Below are 20,845 nucleotides of genomic sequence, written 5' to 3' on the forward strand. Positions count from 1 at the left end.
ACAAAATGTTCCCTGACTTCGGATACTTCATAAGATTTCTCAACATGGAGGCTCGAATTGCTTGCCACCCCATCACATCATTACAAGCAATAAAGTCAACTGAACATGAAAGATCAAGGCCAACCGAACGAGAACATCCTAAGCGTCAACGAAATCGTAAGTTCAGTACTAAGACGTTCACCACAAATACAAGTGAAAAGACAAGTATCATGTGTGTGTTTTGTAAGAAGAAAGGCCATACTCTCCATAGATGTCGCCAGCTCATGGAGAAGCCAATTGAACAAAGAGTTAAGTTTGTACAACTGGAGAAGTTATGCTTTGGCTGCCTCAAGACCGGCCATAACTCCAAAGCCTGTACATCCAGGAGTGTATGCGACTCATGTGGGAAACGACACCCAACATGCTTGCATCAAGATCGTGAGAAGAAAGACCAAGAACAAAGAACAAGAACCAAACAAGAAAGGTCAAACGAAAACAACAGAGACAAAGACCAAGAGTCTAAAAGAGAGACACAAGAATTTACACAAGCTACCTCCAACAGAGTAATCCAAGAGAAGAGTAGCACTCATACCTCTTCAATTGTTCCAGTCTATGTCTCCACAACAACTGAACCAGACAAGGAAGTTCTAGTGTATGCTGTACTTGACACTCAGAGCGACACTACCTTCATCTTAAAGGATGCAGCTGAGACACTGAATGCCAAGAAAGAGCCAGTAAAACTCAAAGTATCTACCATAACGTCAAAAACAAAGATTGTGTCCAGCCAAAAGGTGAATGAACTTCAAGTAAGAGGCATCTACTCTGACGCTAAAATAAAACTCCCAACAACCTACACCAGGGACTATATACCAGCAAATAGATCCCATATACCCACAAGTAGAACAGCAAAATCCTGGCCTCACTTAGAACATCTGGAGGATGAAATGTCTCCCGAGCTTGATTGCGAAGTGGGATTGTTAATCGGCTATAACTGCCCCCAAGCCTTACTTCCCAGAGACGTCATCACTGGCACTGAAGACCAGCCATATGCGATCAAGTCTGCGTTGGGTTGGAGCATCGTCGGCTACAACAGCGCTGGCTTTGACCATGAAGATGAGATAGGTGTGAGCCACCGTATCATCACAAAACAAGTTGTGCCAGCTATCAAGCCTTCATTTGAGCTCAAGTCTGAAGTCCATTTTGTTTGTAAAACCCAAGTCAAAGAAACGACCACTCCGGCAGACATAATCAAAGTCTTTGAGTCAGATTTCACTGAGAAAACCAGTGAAGAAGTTCAAATATCACAAGAAGACATCAAGTTCATGGCTAAGCTAAAACAAGGCATCAAGCGAAAGTCAAATGGGCTCTATGAGATACCATTGCCTTTCAAGGAAGAGAGGCCAAGTCTGCCAAACAACAAACCGTGTGCAGAACATCGACTCAAATGCCTGGAGAAACGTCTGAGGAAAGATCAACAATACCACAAGGATTATGGAGGACATAATATCAAGAGGACCTGCTTCAAGATGATGCCACACTGAGAAATCAGTGGAAGATGGCGAAGGTAGTTGAAGTCTTCCTTGGATCTGACGGGAAAGTCCGAAGACTCAAACTTCTACTTAGTGACACAACACTAGACAATAAAGGCACACGCACAACTAAGCACATTTATTTGGAAAGGTGCATACACAAAACCGTACTATTGCTTGAGGCTGAGTAAATGATTAATTCCTCAATGTAGGTTTTTTGTTTTTCAAAGGATATTTGTTTATAACAATGTCATACTGTTAAGATGTTAACCACTATTAAGAATCACACGTTGCGTGATGGTGGGAGTGTAACTGCAGCCATTGGCCACGTGAGGGCGCACTCGTTACTTTTGGTTAAGTTTCCGTTTCCAGTAAATGCTCTCTCTCTCCGTCATTTTGCGACACTATCATCAGACGAACTGATTGACGGCCCCTGCTCTAGCTTCCAGCGTGTGTTGCACAGCTCACAGAAGACAGCAAACACTGCTAAGACTGCTGCCATTCGTTTTCAGTCACCACAATTACACATAAGAGTGCATATTGAAGATAAGACTGTAAGTAACTGTAAGACTGTGTTTACAAGAGTGCATAATATTGAATGTAAGACTGTGAAGTAACTGACTGTTTTTACTGCTGTATCTTGGACAGAATATTCTCTCAGGAGGATTAAGTTAGCCAGGACCAAGTTACCCCCGCCATTGGTTGACAAGCAGCCAAAGTGGTAATTATTAGTCTGTTTTCTCTGTCTATTGTTTACAGTAAGAAGTCATGTAAGCTTTGTAAGAATGTAAGAACTGATGATATTGTATCTGTCTGTATGTATTTTCAGTTCTACGGCGTTTAAGTGAAAGTAAACATCTGTTAAAAGAGCCGGAGTCTCGCGTGCAATCATTGGGCGGCATATAAACAGTTACATTTCTGTATAACTCATTACAATATGCTCCCGTGAGGTGGGGATGCTGCCGGCGCTGGGGTGTAAAACTCGGCATAACACCTGGACAGCGGACTGCAATCTTCCCTGCTTCAAGGCACGCGCAAACAGGTGCGCAAGCGCTAATAGGGGATATCGCCTGTACGAAGATAGGGCCCATCGCATTAACAAGCTTGAAAATGGTGTTCGAGAGGTCACAGTGACCTTGGCCTTTGACCTTTGACCACCAAAATCTAATCAGTTCATGCTTGAGTCCAAGGTGATGTTTGAGGCAAATTTGATTAAAGTCCGTCAAGGCGTTCCTCAGATGTCGCGTTAACGAACATCAGACGGACGGACAACCCGGATCCATAATGCCTCCGGCCTGGCTATCACCGGCGGAGGCATAAAAATATAGATAGATAGACAGTAGGGGTGTAAAGGTACACGTAATCATACCGAAATTTTTCGGTACAGGATGTCCGGTCCGGTACAGCTGTGTTTTTTTTTGTTGTGATTATCGATTCTGGAATAAAAGATCGATTCAAAAAATCGTGACATTAAAAATCGCGATACTTAGGTGAATCGATTTTTTCCAATTATTTGTTTACAATTATTGTTTACTATTATTTTGATGCTGCACTTTATTTTGTATTCAGTCAAGCTGGAAAAGTTCATTTCCTAGAAAAAAGAAAAGACTAAGAATCTGTGCAGGCCTATTAAGCTTGAACTGTTAATGTTAATGCTGCTCTGTTAATGCACTAATGCTGCACTTGAGTCAATGTGGTTGTTCCCACTAGAGTTCACTAGTGGTCCAATTGAGGTCACTACTGTTATTAAAACAGAAAAATAAATCTGAGAAGGCCTACCTACTGCGATTATTACTGCTGCTCCACTGTAAAAACCTGCAAACTTGTTAACAAGAGTTCAAAATAAACGGTAATAAGCAATTATATGTTTTGCTTTTTTCCTTCCTTTACTGTACCGAAAATGTACCGAACCGTGGCGTCAAAACCGAGGTACGTACCGAACCGTGATTTTTGTGTACCGTTACACCCCTAGTAGTAGGTGTTACCCGGTGGTGAGACATACACCGATTACATAACGTGCCCACCGGTAACACCTTTTGTTTTTATGGAGGAAGAATTGAAAGGCAGTTTCAGTGTGCGCCGGTGTAAATTACAAGCGCTCCCTCTCGGCTCCAGTGTGGCTCAACTGTTCTGGTTAAACCAGCAACTAACGTTAGTTAACGCTGCATCTTATGAACACAAATGATGCCCTCCTCATACACATGTAGGTAAGACCCTTAGCTAAGCCTGCATGCGTGTGCATACTGTTGTCACTGCGGGCCATCTCTGGAAATGTGCCTTTTTTTCCACAGCGGAAACCGAACCGTGATTTTTGTGTACCGTTACACCCCTAATAGACAGACAGACAGGCAGAAACAGACAGACAGATAGACATACAGACAGGCAGAGACAGACAGATAGACACAGACAAGATAGACAGACAGACAGACAGACAGAGACAGACAGACAGACACACAGACAGGCAGAGACAGACAGATAGATAGACATACAGACAGGCAGATAGACAGACAGACAGACAGAGACAGACAGACAGACAGACAGACAGGCAGAAACAGACAGACAGATAGACATACAGACAGGCAGAGACAGACAGATAGACACAGACAGGCAGATAGACAGACAGACAGACAGAGACAGACAGACAGGCAGAGAGAGAGAGAGAGAGAGAGAGGGCTTAAAATGTGGCACATCTTTTTGGAAATTCCCGCATATTTTCAATTTATAAAGGGGGAGTAATCCCGCAATGGTTTACGCCAGGGGTTTCAAACTCACGGCCCGCCACGCCACTTGATATCAAGTTATAGTGAAATCAGGCCGCACCTCCGCTCATTGTAAAACACAGAGCGCGCTCCCGAGGCTAATGCCTTGTTGATCCATCAATAACTTAGGTGCTCGTTTGTAATGAATAAGGATTTTTTTATTTCATCATCAGAACTCTGTACAGAGCGTCACAATATCAAAGTCATTGTGCCAAGAACATAAACATTACATGTCAAATATAGTCAGCCCAGCCCCCTCCCTCAGATGACTGGTGACTGGTACAATTCCATGGGATGTTTCCCATGAAGACAAAATAAGACCCTGATCTTTACAACAAACCAAAACAAAACCTTCTATACGCCAGAAAAAGACAAAACACTACGTTATCCCCTCCTCTCCAGGTGGGGCGCCTCTTCGACATAACAAACTGCTTCCTAGCAGAAGAGACATCTCAGATTGAGTGCCTAAGATGTGAGCTATGCATGTCAGCTAGATCATAATTAAACAAAGTCTACAATGATCAACAATCAATCAATAAGCAGTCAATCAATCATTTTACTCTGACAGCGTGTGGACACTCTTCACACCAGGGTTGCCAGATAAATTTCCATATATGTGCAGTTCCTTGGGCGGTTTTGTGTGCATTTTGGTGGGTTTTGAACTCTTTGTGCTGGAAACCGTCAGCAGTATCTGGCAACACAGCTTCACATTCCAGGCCAGCGACCTGGTGATTTGGTTCACCCGAGTGAAAAACCAAGTGGAAAGAAAAACATTTGCACGCTAAAATGTTGTCTTTTGTTGAGAAGTGAACATGTCGCTGTCAAAAGGCAAAAGAAAGGTTGATGACGAGCACAGACAGTTTCAGGAGAAGTGGGGGAGTGATTATTTTTTTGTCGAGTTCAAAGGGAATGCTGCCTGCCTCATTTGCAAAGAGAAAATGGCCGTAGTAAAAGAATATAACCTGAAGCGAATAAGAATAAGAATAAGCAGGGATGCAAACGAGTCACCTTTAGGTAACAGTGAGTCACCTTTTTCATCCCAAAATAGGGCACTTAAGTGAATGATTTTGTGTCTGCCCTGGTATCTGTCACCTTTTTAACTATCCATGACTTTGCATCCCTGAATAAGACTAATAATTACTATGTCTTTTGTCATTGTGTTTTATCTGGAGACTAAGCAGCAGCCATAGGCTACGTTCAAACAGGGCACCCAAGCCTTGCCTATGCCTTGCCTTTACCCACGCTTTTAAATAGGCGTCCTTTCTAGTCAACGAGGCTGTGTACACAGGGCGCCTCAGTGTGAACCTTGCGTGTACCCACGCCTTGCCTGACCTGCGCCGATTTTATCGTTTAGGCGTGAGTTCTATTTTCAAGCCGACTAGGCGCGTGAAGGCAGACTTCTTCTGTCAAGCCATGAAGGAAAAACGCGACAATATCCGTGGGAAATGGCAAAGTCAACTGAATTTCAAAATAAAATGGTGTTACTACAACAATGTTGAGCAGAGAGAGAGAGAGAGAGAGAGAGTGATTGAGGGGTGGCTATCACATGGGGCTTTCTCCCCGTCGGTAAACAAATCTTCAGGAGAGAGAATAGCGACCAAAGAAGCAAGATGGACAATGAAAAGTTAATCCACTTAGTACAACAGCATCCAGTTCTCTATGACAGCAGTCACCCATACATATCCAGCATCAATAGCACATTAAATATATCTGATTTATTTTACCTACCCATGATAATTCGGGACCACACGTGACCAAAAAAACACTCGGGAGAGAGGAGAGGTGCTTGTGACTCGGCTCAGGTGAACGTGGAATAGGCGTGCAGTGTGATCGCAAAAGCGTGTGATAGGTTCACGCGCAGCTCAAGGTCTGTAGGTGTGGGTTGAGGCAAGGCAAGGCGTAGGTGCCCTGTGTGAACGTAGCGATAGGCTTCCGGTTGTATTAAAGCCTTTATTTTTTGTATTGAGTGATACACTTTACCAAAACACTCATATTATAATACCCCAGGTGTGCATAAACTACAGGTTAAGTAAAAACAAAAATGTGAAATTATTATTATAGGTATCATATCTGTTATCGGATAGGAGAAGCAGATATTTACCAGTTATCGTATCGGCTGAAGAAAAAAAAAACCAAAGTCTATAAATCTCCCCCCAGTTTGCAAAGTGAATTTTAAGCCCTGAGGGGGGGGGGGGTACTTCCCCGGAGAGATATTCTGCCATTACAGCAATGACATTAACACAACATAACTTATACCAAAAACACACAAGAGGTAGGTTTGGTGAGAACTTTGAAACAACAACATTATATTGACACAATTACTACAGCGTTCTTGCATTTTTCCATAACTGTCCACTGTAGAGCCTATTGCATGATACTATTACGATGACTGTTCACTGTAATACAAAATGTGCAATGTGAGTTTCATAGTGTCTTTATATATCGTCTCTTGCCGTTCACCACCATTCATAATGTTTTTGCAGCCGGTTCGTAGCTGAAGCAGGATGGGATTTTTGTATGGGGATTTTGGTTAGGCTCGGGCACTGCGCGACCTCACGTGCCCTGCAGTTCACCTGCTGCACTTCCTTGCCTGCCTGCTCTATTGGCACATTGCCCAACTTCACATCACTGATGACATCACAATTGCTCGAGTGACCATCACTGATCACATCTTGGAGTGATCGAGTGACGTCACTCAGTGCAAAATTGCTCAACTTCAGCCTCGCCCGCAGCTGGTGTAATTATAAAATGTCTAAAATGCTTTGTTGATTCTTCAATAATGAGTTGCTCGTTTTAAAATGAATATAAGGAGGATTTTATTCCATTTTATTCCCCTTCCACTGTGCGCACAGAGGGTCTCACTCCCGAGTGAACCAGTCAGTCATGAGTGAACCACGAGCAAAGGCATCTCCTCATGATATAGTCAAACATCAGCCCCCCACCTAGAAGCCATCAGTAAGTTTCCACTGCTCACAGAAGTTCCATTTAGCCCAGGACATTTCCATTAGCTACACAAGCTCAACCTTGATCTTTCATAAGAGACAATACAACCTTGGTCTGGTCACAAGACAAAATACATGTTATCTATCCCTTAAAATGAGACAGCCATAGATCATTATTGTACAGATACAATAAGCAATCAATCAATCATTTTGCTCTCAGACTCGGCTGCTGCGTGGCCTCGCCTGCTCTATTGGCATGTGCCGGGCACAATTGCACAACTTCGCGTCACTGATTACATCACTCACTGATGACATACAATTGCTCTTATGACATCACTGATGATGCCACAATGCCTATGACATCTTCAGTGATGTCACAATGCCTATGACATCATCCAGTGGGACAAAGGTTTAGCCCACTTTCTCCCTTTTATATGATAGGCATCTCGCGAGCTACACGCTCACTTCCTAGGCTCGCCCGCTGGACGGGCTCACCCGCCCTGCAGCTCGCATACGCAGCTCGGCTGTTGCGTGGCCTCCCCTGCCCTAAGGCGGATGCGCAATGTCTCCCTCTTTCTCTTCATCAGTCTCTCCCCCTCTCCTCTCCCTCTCTCAGTCTCTCTCCCCCTCTCGCTCTCGTGTGTGTGTATGTGTGTCACTGATGACATCATCAGTGATGTCACAATGATGTCACAATGCCTATGTATGAAATCACTGATGGCATCATCACTGATGACATCATTGATGACATCTTCAGTGACATCATCACTGAACTATAGCCTTGTGTGTGTGTGTGTGTGTGTGTGTGTGTGTGTGTGTGTGTGTGTGTGGGGATGTATGACATCACTGATGTCATTAGTGGGACAGAGAAACCCTAGCTCACTTTTATATACTGATGATGATGATGATGATGATGAAGATGATGATGATGCTGTATTAAACAGCAAACTTTGTGTTCAGGGACACTGTGATACTCAAACAACTCATTTTTCACATTTAACTGGAGGGATTTTAAAATACTCAAAATAATAAATAATTCTTAGTTTCAAGTAAAATAAGGGCTGCATTTAAAACACATAGCAGAAAGCTTTTGAAAATGTGCATCTTAAAATAAAGTGCTTAAGAAAAATGAAAAAAAAGTAGCAGCTTGAGTTTCCCTTTTTCTGGTTATTGCAGTCTTATCTCAACCAAAACAATCTCAACATATTTATTTGAACAATTGAACAGCTTACTTCTGTTCTGAGAATAAATGACTAGCTGACTAAGAAGTCATACTTTTGCAGCCTGGGGACAGTAGTTGTACTGGGAGGGAGGGAGACCAGCCAGCCACAGACATAAGCCGTTTTCACACACAGATCGCGCAAAATTGCAGTTCAAAAGGCCCGCAAAACTGGCAGCCTCGCCACAGAAATTGCTTTCACACACAGCCAAGCAGCACCGCCACATTCCCGTCCTGGGGTGTGCTTTCAAGTGACATCCACCCGTCCCGGATTGAAAGGCGAGCGGAGGCATTTCCACCCAGCTCCTCGCCCAAATTAATATTTTCATAGGTTAGTGTAGCCTAGGCTACTGTATGATGAACAAATTAATTCAACAACCAAACATCGCTGATGTACGCCAGCCAACGAGGTGCAGCTGCGGTTGTTAAGGATCAAGCTGATAAAACACGAAAGTGTTGTCCACATGCAGCATGGTAACAAGGCTTTCAATATTCATCTGATCGACTTTATGCATCACAGACGCACCATCATGTAGCCTATTAGGTAGGCTACATGGCTAATTCTTATCTTTTGGTTCCAGTTTGTTGTAAAGCAAATGATTCCCATCAAGTAGCCTAATTAGGGGCCGTTCTGAAAGACGACGCCCACATATCAAACAGCTGCAGTCTGCATAACGTTCGTCGGGGGAATAGTATAGGCTATAAATGCACATGACTACTATAACGTTAGTAGTTTTTTTAAGGGAATGCACAAGTGGCTAGCTAGACAGATTGCAGTTCTGGAGCTGGTTTCCAGAGGGAATATCCTCAGACCAACTCGCCACAGACAGCTATAGTCTTCTGAAGCGTATTATTATATCCGTTAATTTTACCTAGGCTACTAATGTCAACATCGTTTGAGCATAAAGCCTAACCTACTTACAGGCACGGAGCGAGCTCCTGGCGCATGATTGTAGGCTATAGGCTACTTTTTTTACTTTCACTGTCTTTCTTGCTGCATGAGGTGATTTCCCCTGTAATTTTTTTATGAATGAGCTGAGCATTCGCACTGTTCCGGCTTGCTGCTCCTACACTTTCAAGTGGAGGCGGGTTACCTGCTAACCCGGCGCTGTGACTAGGTCGGCTTGGGGGACAAAAGGCGTACAACAATTACCCACCAACGCGCGTTCAAAACTTTCACATCGGAGGCGCGGATCCTATTTTCCGTGCATTTTGCGGCTTTCAAGGCCGGTGTGAAAGCACCTACACAGAGACAGAGACAGACAGACAGACAGACACACACACACACACACACACACACACACACACACACACACACACACACACACGCACCTCTCATTCTTTCTCTTGAGAGAGAGAAGTGAGCTCTTGCTTGTCCTGCCAGGATTTTAAATCTGGGCTGGAATGGTGTCAGGGCCATTCTCATACACATGTGGAGGTGCTCATTGGTGAGCCTGGAACCATATTTGGTTTTGATGATGTTCATAGTGGAGAAAGCTGTCTCACAACTGTATGTGGAGCCAAACATGGTTAAGATGTACAGTGCTACTTTCCTCAGGCCTGGGAAAGCTGTCTCTGAGACCAGTTTGAGCCAGAAAGTGGCATGGTCAGTTCCTCCAAAATGCTCTTTCAAGGCCACGTCTGCCTGGAGATCGATCAGTTGCATCTGGAGAGGCCCAGCATTTGCCCACTTCAAGTGCTGTGTGACTTCCTTTGAGAACCCCTGACATCTTGATGAGGAATGGGTTCTTAATGAACAGGGTGAGCTGCTGTCCAAGGCTGAAGCTGTCGAAACGCTTGCTGAAGTTTACAATCAGCTTGTCAACAAAGTCAACAAAATGAGAAACATCTCTCTCTCCGTGGACCTGTTTCTGCACTGTTGTGAAGTGTGCACAGTCTCCCTGCAGGTCTTCCTTGAACACCTCAAGTTTCCTCTGAAAGGAGTTGACCTCTGTCATCAGGTCACAAACTGAATTGTCCTTGCCCTGTAGCTTTAAATTCAGTTCATTCAACCAAAAAAGCTACCATATCCATCTTCTTCTCATCTTCCAAAAAGAGAGAAAATGATGTGGCCTTCTGGCTCTTCAGCTGTGATTTCCTGTCGGATGGACCAAAAGCGCTCCAACACCTTGCCTTTGCTGAGCTATCTTACATTATTACATCTATTATTATTACAGCTATCTTACATTATCGCTACCATGTAGGATGCTGATTTTGTGACCCATGAGTTGCTTTTATTTTTATGCTTTTTATTAATTTTGATTTTATATATTTTACGCAATGTCTTTTATTATGTTTTATTCATTTTATTCATTTTATTCATTTTATTCATTTTAGTAATTTGATTCATTTTATTTCATTTTATTTATTTTATTCATTTTACTCATTTTATTCTTTTTATTAATTTTATCATTTTATTGATTTGATCTGATTTAATTGATTTATTGTTTTTAGCTGATTGCTCTTCAGTACCCTGTACAGCACTTTGGTCCTCCTCTGGTTGTTTTAAAGCGCTTTATAAATAAAGTTGGATTGGATTGGATTGGATATTGTGGAGCAGAAGATAATCAGCATCTGCTCCAACTTCTCTGAGGAATTCCCTGAGCAGGCGATGCTGGTGAGAAGAGGATGCTCTAAGAAAGTGAATCATTCTCATCATTGTGTTCATCACCTCAGCATACTCATCTGACAGGCTGGAGCACAGGACTGATTGATGAATGATGCAATGATAAGAGATGAGCTCAGGATTGTCCTCTTTCATTCTTGCCACAGCTCCTTTCTCTCTCCCTACCATGGCAGGGGCTCCATCTGTGGTAATGGAAATCACTTGTTTTGGCTCTATTCCCCTCTTGGTTAACATCTCCTTTATGGCCAGGTAGATGTCCTCTCCTCTTGTACTGGTGTGAAGGGATGTCACACCTAACAGGTCTTCACAGAACTCTTTTTTCTCCTTGTTGAAGAACCTTACATAAATTAACAGCTGGGCATTGTCAGACACATCAGTTGACTCATCTACAGCTCAGCTTATGCATGGTGTCTTATGAACTGCTTCATCCAGCTGTGCTAGCACATCCTGGCTTAATATTTCTGTTTTCTTTGTAGCTGAAGATGCAGACATGGGTATTTGATTTATTTTTCCACAAAGCTCTTCTTTTCACATTGCCACTTTTAATAAGTGCCACAGTCTCGCAGCAGATCAGACAGACAGGCTTTGAACTGCCCATGGGGAGGATAAACATGTACAAATCTGTCCATTCTTCATTAAAAACTCGGTTCTCTGTGTCCACTTTTCTCTTTTTAGAGCACGCCATACTTTTTCTCACCTATTTCTCCACTGTGTGTGTGTATCGCTGCTCACTGACACAGCTGTGACAAGCAGAGTGGACCCGCACGGAGGAATCTTGGAATGGCTGGAATGTACATTTCATTGGCCGAGTAGCGTCACGTGGGACTCCAAACCAGTACCGTAAATGCTAGAATAGCCAGAAAAGCTGCGCCATTTAAAAATACAAAACACTGCAACATTGAAGAAAAATCTCAATATAATAACACAGCTTATAGGTCTGGGTCCGCATAGGATGGCGTCTCGGTCTGGATTCAGACCGCGGTCCGCCTATTAGTGACCCCTGTTCTAGCCCACAAATGTTAATATGCCAATAATGCCAATAAGTATGTAAAATACAAAATAAAACGAACGGTAATGTCTTAATTTAATGTAGAGTACAAATGACATGTAACTGGCTTGTTAAACTCCCATTCCAGGAATATCGCTATTTACAGTACCACGGCTCGACGCACACTTCAAGGCGGGAAGCCAGCACTCCTAGGCTTGGAAACGGCTGTCCGCGCGGAGGCAGCTGCCACCTGGTCCTCTGCCCTGGGAGCTCGCGCTGTGCAGCCAGCGAGTACGCACTCCACGGGGCTGTATTTATTATATTATATTGTGTTTGTATATGGGCTCTTATTGAAACGTGACCGGTAGGTTTCAGATTTGTCCTGTAAAATACATTATTTGCGGTGTCCAGTGCGGAGTGCTCTCCTGAGGCACAGATCATCGCATTATTATGGATCCCACTCTTATTTGGGTCAGAACATGCTCTACGCAGCATTCAAGCACCAGGAATGGCCAACGCCAACTCCAGTTCCTAATCGCAGACACGCTTACTTTCCAACTGTCAAATCAAACTCCTCCACATGCTATGTCACCACCTCTCTACCCTGTTTCAGTTGGAATACGTCATGATAAAGAATCACAGACCCCCAGAATCTCATTTCAGCTCGACTTTAATCGAAATCCCCATACAAAATTCCCATTGTCTATGGCGAGCTGGTCTACAAAATGTACGTCATCCCTGTGGTACTGTGGTATTCATCTGTTATGCAGTGATTTTTAGCTGTACACAGTCTCCCGGCCATCACCCCCTTCGCTTCCTAAACAGGGAAAGTAATTTTTTGGTTTTTCCAATCCGTAAATGCCCATGTTGTGAGTCATTTGAGATGAAGAAGAACACGATTAGTGGGTCTCAAAGTGAGGTCCTTGATAGGGTTCTGGTGGGAGTCCACTTAGCAAATTCATGAATTGATAAATGTCAGCATTAGCCTATTTCACTTACAAGAAGTTAACACAATTAGAGAATGTAGAAGAATTATTATATTTATATAGTTTCACTGTTACATACAGGCATAGGCGATTCTAGGCTTTCCAAACAGGGGTTGCACCACCAAGAAGGTAATAGGACTCCGACTGGGGGGTATCTAGACTGGGGGGTATCTAGGGGGGGGCTGTGCACCCCCGGCCTAGACAAAGACATTTTGTAAATTTTAAAGTAAAATGCATTAATCTGGTGCACTCTGAGTTTAACTGCCATACATATTATTTTGTTATTTATGTCATTACTTGAAATGTTACATGTATGTATGTAATTTATTTTCATGAATATTGATTTGTTTGTAATGTTAGATAGGAAGGAGTTTATGTTCCGTGTTGTTAGGGGGACACTTTTGACTGTGACACTCATCTAGAAGCATCCGGCAGCCATCAGCCATGTGGTCAGAAGAAAGTAGCTCTGTTAAGTTTAAGATAATAAATTAAAGAAAGAAGGAAGAAGAAGAAGATATTTTAAGTTTAAGAAGAGGTTTTTGGAAGATTTATGTTTTTGAAGTTTATTCTTTCATTCTTTGGTCAAGCCATTCTCACAACTCATTCCCTCTCAGTTGTGTGCAGCCAGTGAGTTCGACTATCACTCCCTCCAGTAAGAGACCACGGTTCTTCTGTTACAGATGGATTTATTGAGCTGCTCTCCACCATCCCCAAATCCACCGTCGAACTCAGACCTGCTGAGACTTTCCCCATTCTGCGTGCCCGACAAGGAGGTGCCGACAGCTCATCAAGACGGGACATACAGAGAAGCCTGCTGTTAAGGACATCAGTTAAGTTCATCAGTTTTCTCATGAAACGTCCATAAGCCAGGCACTAAAGTTTGTGTTCTGAAGGTGACACAAGGATTGAAAAACTACAAGGGACTGTGTGTAGCCTATAACAAAAACAGCTGTTTCACAAGATATAAGGGCTAATTGTTTTTGTAGTCTACTTGGTTTTATAGTGACTATATTATTTATTTGAAGAAAGGCATTCGTTTACTTTGGAGAATAAAGAAATATTTGTGTACATTTAAGTAAGTTGACATTCAAAGGGACGTTTTCTATTCATGGTCAACTATTTCTATGCAAGTTGAAATGTTGCATTAAGGACACTTTGCCTACTGTAAATGACTGTAACATTTCCAAGCCTTTATAATTAGGGTTGATTTCTTTGACAGTGATCTAATTTAGTTAGCCTATTCACTTGAGTATTTTTGTGAAAATGTTTCTTATTACGTGAGACAAGTTAATTATATGCTGTAGGCTACAGGTCATTTCCAAATAATTTAAAATGTCACAAGAACAAGAACTAGCTGCCATAGAAGAACAAGAGCCAGAACAAACAGATGAGTCTATCATTGTAGACCCACCAGTACAGCCTGAACAGCTTCGTAGAAGTGAAAGACCCCACGTATTAACAGAAAAAGGAAAGGCACTTCACTCTAACTAAGGCTCTAACTAAGGTGGCTAAAAAATCAGTAGTAAAACAGGATCCCAGTAACATCCTACAAGAGCACATCGGCACTATTCAAAGGGAATTAGCTGAACTGAATACTATTTATGATGAATACCGAAGTGTTGACAGCCCTGCTCATGACATGCGCCGCAAGCTGGACAAGTGCACATCAGTCACCAGTATTGTTGTACAGAATGCTCAGTCTCAAATTCAAGGAACAAATGAGGAGTTGATTTGGCCTGATGCTAACTCTGTATTCCCATCTTCAATCTCTAGTAGTTCAACTCCAGCTAAGGTTAATTCCATTCGCTCTCATACATCCTCAATCAAAAGACAAGAATCTGCCGCCGAGTATGCAGCTACGCAAGCTGTATTGCAGATTATGGCTCAGCAAGACTGCCAACAAGAGAAGCTGCAAAGACTTGAAGCTGAGGATAAGCAGATGGTTGCAGAGCAGCTTCATTAACTCGCCGTTTACAAGCCGAAAAGGAAGAGACTGAACGTAGGATAGAAAAGGAGAAACAAGAGGCTGCTCTTGTAAAGAAACAGCAAGAAGAAAATGCTGCAAGGAAAAGGTCTGTAGAACACTTGAAAAGAGAGCTTGAGCGTTTGGAGGAGATGAAAAGGTTGAATGCAGCCAGAGCAAAACTTCAAGTCTATGATGAAAATGAGTTCTATTCAGACCGGAGAGTGAGACGCGCGGCCCAGCACGTAACAGGATGTGAGTTGCCAGAACTGCATGAACTGTATAAACAGCGGTGCCTCAGGAGGTCCCTGAAGATCATCAAAGACACAAACCATCCCCACAACAGCCTGTTCTCCCTGTTACCCTCAGGGAGGAGATACAGGGTTCCAAAAGCACGCACAAATCGCTTGAGGAACAGTTTCTTCCCGCAGGCCACGAGACTCCTTAACATACACAAATAGTGTAGTAGCCGTAATGTACCGTACTGTAGCTGCTACCATTACGTATGTCTAATGTTTAATTGTATGTTTAATAAGGTACATGCTATTTGCACCTGTATGTCAAATACGTCGAATTTAAAATGTTTAAGCACGTCTAAAGTATGCACACGACATGTGCACCTATGTGCAGTGAATATGCCACTGTCTCTGACTTGTCTTATCACTATACTGCCTTATTGTTGTTGTGTCTCTTGCTGTTTTTGCACTCATATGCCCTGTTATATTTGTACTATGTTGTAAACGGAGTCCACAGCACAAGAATTTCACACGTGATACTTGTACCATGGAGTGACAATAAAAAATCTTGAATCTTGAACCAAGGACTTAAACCACAGAAATATGAAGTGCCTACAGTTGTGCAAGCAAGTAAACAGGTGAACACTGTGTATCAGCACACACAACCACTAAGAGATGTGGCTCCAAGAAATATGATTCAAGATGACACAGGCGAGCTTGTGAAAGTTTTGGCTGAGGCTATATCAGCAAATAGCCTACCCATTCCAGAGCCTACAATCTTTAGTGGGGATCCACTCAAGTTTAATCATTGGAAAAATATTCCAACTACAGTAAAAATCTTCTTCCTTCAGAAATATGTTGGAGGAGCAGCTAAAGAGGCCTTAGAAGGTTATTTTCTGACTGATTCAGAAGATTCATACTACGCAGCATGGGACCTGCTCAATGAACGATATGGCGAGCCTTTTGTAATTGCTAAGGCCTTCCGAGACAAACTTCATGCCTGGCCAAAATTAGCCTCAAAGGAGAGTGCTGAGCTAAGAAAGTTTGTGGACTTTTTACACAGTTGCGAATCTGCCATGGCTCACAATGAAAGTCTAAATGTTCTTAATGATGGAATCGAGAACCAAAAGCTTGCTGCCAAACTACCCGACTGGTTAATTACTGGTTGGAACTGACAGGCCACACAATACCAACTGCAACACAGAAAGTTCCCAAGCTTCAGTTATTTTGTGACATTCCTATCAATGGAAGCTAGTATTGCGTGCAACCCTATAACATCTTTTCATGCGGTACGGCAATGTGAACATGATATAGCAAAGGTCAAGAACCAAAACATAGTAGTCACCAAGAACCACACTCTAGGTGCCAAGATCTTCACAACTAACACCAGTGAAAGGAACATAGTCACATGCGTGTTTTGTAAGAAAATAGGACACAGCTTACACAAATGTCATATATTCCTTGAAAGAACAGTCGCTGAAAGAGTCAAATTCATTCAGAGTGAGAGACTGTGCTTCGGCTGCTTGAGTCCTGGCCATCAATCCAACAGCTGCAGTAACCGGATGGTCTGTGACACCTGCTCAAAACATCATCCCACATGCCTACACGAAGATCGCTCAAAGCAAGAGCAAGAACCACAGAGAGAACGATCTAAGGAAATACGTAACAGTAAGGAAGGAAAGCCACAGTCAACACAACTACGAGATGTCACCAAGGAAGCCACATCCAATAGAGTTGTGCAAGATGGCAATAGTACCCAGATTTCAGCAATAATACCTTTCTATGTGTCAACGTCAAGAGATTCAAGCAAGGAAGTTCTTGTCTACGCTCTGCTAGATTCACAAAGTGACTCTTCATTCATTCTTGAGGAAGTGGCAGATGTTCTAGATACAAACACAGAACAAGTGAAGCTGAAACTATCTACAATGTCATCGAAAAGGACAATTGTACCCTGTAAAAGACTCCAAGACCTACAAGTAAGAGGGCTATTCTCCTCTAAGAAGATCACAGTGCCAACAGCTTACACTTGTGAATTTATCCCTGCTAATCGGACACACACTGAAGAGTCTATAGTGAATGCTGCTATTAACTTGTGTTTACTTTTGCTACTAAACCAACATCAGGACTTAAAAAAATAGACTATGACTCCACACCCTAAGTGATACACACATGTTATGAGAGTGGTATATATACCCCTCACACTAATATCCGTTTTAGTGTAGAATGGTTAGTTTCTTGCTCTGCTCTCCCCTAGAGTGGGACAAACAACCATGTCAAACCCTGTATGCAGCGCGGCCCCAGGCAGGAGGCTGCTTCGCCTGTAGAGTGAGCCGGCCCTTTTATGTCAAGATAAAATAAAAAATCATCTGGCCACTAGGGGTTGCACGTGCAGCCAGTGCACCAACGTACAATCGCCTATGCATACAGGTAGAAATGGATTTTTGCACAAAACTAAGTATGTCAAATAATACAATAGAACACACACATTACATGAATTTATCGATGTTCCTCACCACCTCCTCTCCTCACCTTCTCCTCTCCACACGAGCTCATTGTGTGGAGATCTCATATCACTATGAAATTATTCAAACAAATGACATGCACCAACATGCACAGCATCACAGTAGCTACAACTATGAAATTATCTTATGTTATTTAGTTCTACAAATAAAACATCAATGTGTAAATAATAAATAAACAATAAGGCATCATGCCATCAGCTGAGAATATTTCCCAGCACGTAGAAATGACATAATCCTTCTCCCCAATAAACACATTTTCCCAGCACAGTCAATTACATACAGCTAAAACAATTGGCACTCGCATAATATAAAGAAACATCAATAACTGTTAAATCAAGACACTACCAGTGAACAGCGAACGGGCACTGCAATTCAAGGAGCCACATGGCGGACGAATCCACTGCATGTAGAACGCAATATAAACATCATTCCACACAAACAACAACAAATATTAAACACTCACTGGTTCTTTGGACGCACAGCAGCTTAGAAACAAAACCCCCAGCAACTGGATCAACAGAATATCACTTGAATTCCACTCTGTAACATTAAGAAACCTCTCTGACCAGCAGCCACTTTCTACTTTCACTTTCACGCAGTTCACCAACTCCGTGGGGAAAGAGGGGGGGTTCGTCGTTGCTAGCGCTCTGACTGAGTTGGTTTCTTCCATGATGCATCATCATGGGAAAAACCAACTCGACGGGGGAAAGAGGGGTGTTTCGCTGCTATCACTTGACTGAGAGGCTGTTGCAGGGAGGCAGTCAAACAAAAATGAATTGGGATATTTCATAACCTCCGGGGCTAGGGAAAAACATCCGGGGCTGTAGCACCGGAAGCCCAGGGCTAACGACGCCGATGGTCAAACGCCAAAGTTCAAGGTCACTGTGACCTCACAAACACCATTCCCAAGTTCGTTAACACGATATCTCAGGAACGGCTTGATGGAATTTCTTCCACTTTGGCTCAAACGTCGACTTGGACTCAAGGATGAACTAATTCGATTTTGCTGGTCAAAGGACAAAGGTTAAGGTCACTGTGACCTCATGAAGGCCATTTTCAAGCTTGTTAATGTGATATCTCAAGAACGCCTTGACAGAATTTCTTCCAAAAATAGAATGATTTTATTATAATTACCTGTATAAAGTGTTCGGCGATTCGGTTAACAGTTCTGGTATGAAGTTAGTTTGGGCCTAGAAAACAGACAGGTAAAAATATTAGTTGGTTGTTTTAGATACAAACTTGTAGTAGTGTGCTATAAAGCTAGCAAAAATACTCACAATATCCCTGTTCAATTCAAGTACATTGGTCAGGGTTAGAGAGGATCCGCCAAGGAGGTTTCTGTGTGCTGTGTTTGGGTCCAGTGTGAGTTCACAGGCATCTGATGGAGAGAACAAGACACAATATAGCAGCAGCAGCTTCTCATCTAATACACCTGTTCTGTTTGTTGATTTATTGACAGTCCATTTCTTAGCAGCTTGGCACGCATGATATCAGCCATCATCCTGATTCACAGTAGGATCTGAAATCATGGATTTCACATACTGTGCTGTAGATGGACTTTGCATCTCAATAGTAGAATGTGTGTTGCTTTGTTTTCATGAATCAAACTAAATACACTTCCTCACACCTGGCTTCGACGACGGATCTCCATGTTCCCGCACACTGGAGGAATAAACAGAGAATAAGTCAGATCAGCAGATTATCTTTGATGATGGAACCATGGACATTTAATAACATTCCGTATGAAGGATTCCCACAATCCCACTCATATCCAACATTCAACATCAAACAGATTCCTCAGCTTCTCAGTCTGGCTGCTAGTTTTCTGCTGCATTCAGGTCATATTGAAAGAAGCAGAATAGCAGGATTTTGTTTCTTGTTTTACCTTTTACCCTTATTTATACAGGGGGAGTGTCACTGTGGTCTCTACCCTGTAGAGCTCGACAGTCACGTGACTTTTCGTGATGTTTTGCGCCCCGGAAGTAAGTTCCCCATTCATTTTCTCCATAGACATCTCGAAAAAATCCTTGGTAACACTTTATAATAACGTTCAGTCACAAGTCATTTATAAGCCCTTAGGTAATGATGAACTAACCATTTACAAAACATGAATACACATTTGTAGATGATTAATAAATGTTATGTTAACATACAAATGTGTTGTAAGTCATCTATACACTTTTAGATAGATATAAATAAAACATTCCTGTGTAGAAAACTGTAGAAAGCAGCTGAAAGCTGAAGCCAACATGCTGCCAGGTTCAAAAAGACATAAGGACAAAGCAGCACTCATTAATATGAATGACAACATGCTGCTGCTTCAATAAACAAGCAGAGACTGAAGAGTGAGTTAGTGAGTGGAGGCTTTTCTTCACTATAAAATAAAATCAGTAGAAACAAATAAAAACACACACACACACACACACACACACACACACACACGGTGGCTGGTGAAATGAACAGCGCCCTCCACCACCATCAGTGAGAAAAGTAACCATTGATGTGGTTGAGGATTAAAGGTTCCTCCAGTCAGTTTTCCTGCCTGTAGAAGCGTTGGTGTTCTATGAAAACCTTCTAATATCTATCTCGTATAGTCACACACCTCATCTGATTTGACCAAAGAACTGACATTGAGAAGAACCAAAGGCTAATAGCTTGTTCCACTGCAACATATTATGTTTAATATTATGTGCTCTGAACGTTCTGTGTAATTAACACATTAATTATCATATTTTAAATTCCTTCATTGCCTCCAAAACTCTGACATCAAAGTTTGTCCTCCATAGATGATGGAGGCCATTTTGGAGCCATGTGGAGCCCTGTGTCTTGTCAATGGAGAATATCATCACCAAAGTTCATCTTCATTCATTTGAAGAGACCAGGAATGTGTGAAAACAATAGGAAGACAATGTGAGTCCTAAGGCTCATTCCAGATGAAATTACTCTATATAGAAGTCCGGGTAACCCTTTATTTTACAGGTACCCTAGTTACATATGAACTATTTGTAATTACACATGAACACCAAATGTAATTACACAGTAATTACCAATAGTTCTAAATTACGTTCATATGTAGTTACATTGTAACAGACCTGT

The sequence above is a fragment of the Poromitra crassiceps genome (genome assembly GCF_964638095.1).
Source record: "Poromitra crassiceps genome assembly, chromosome: 2".
In the NCBI taxonomy this organism is placed as follows: Eukaryota; Metazoa; Chordata; class Actinopteri; order Beryciformes; family Melamphaidae; genus Poromitra; species Poromitra crassiceps.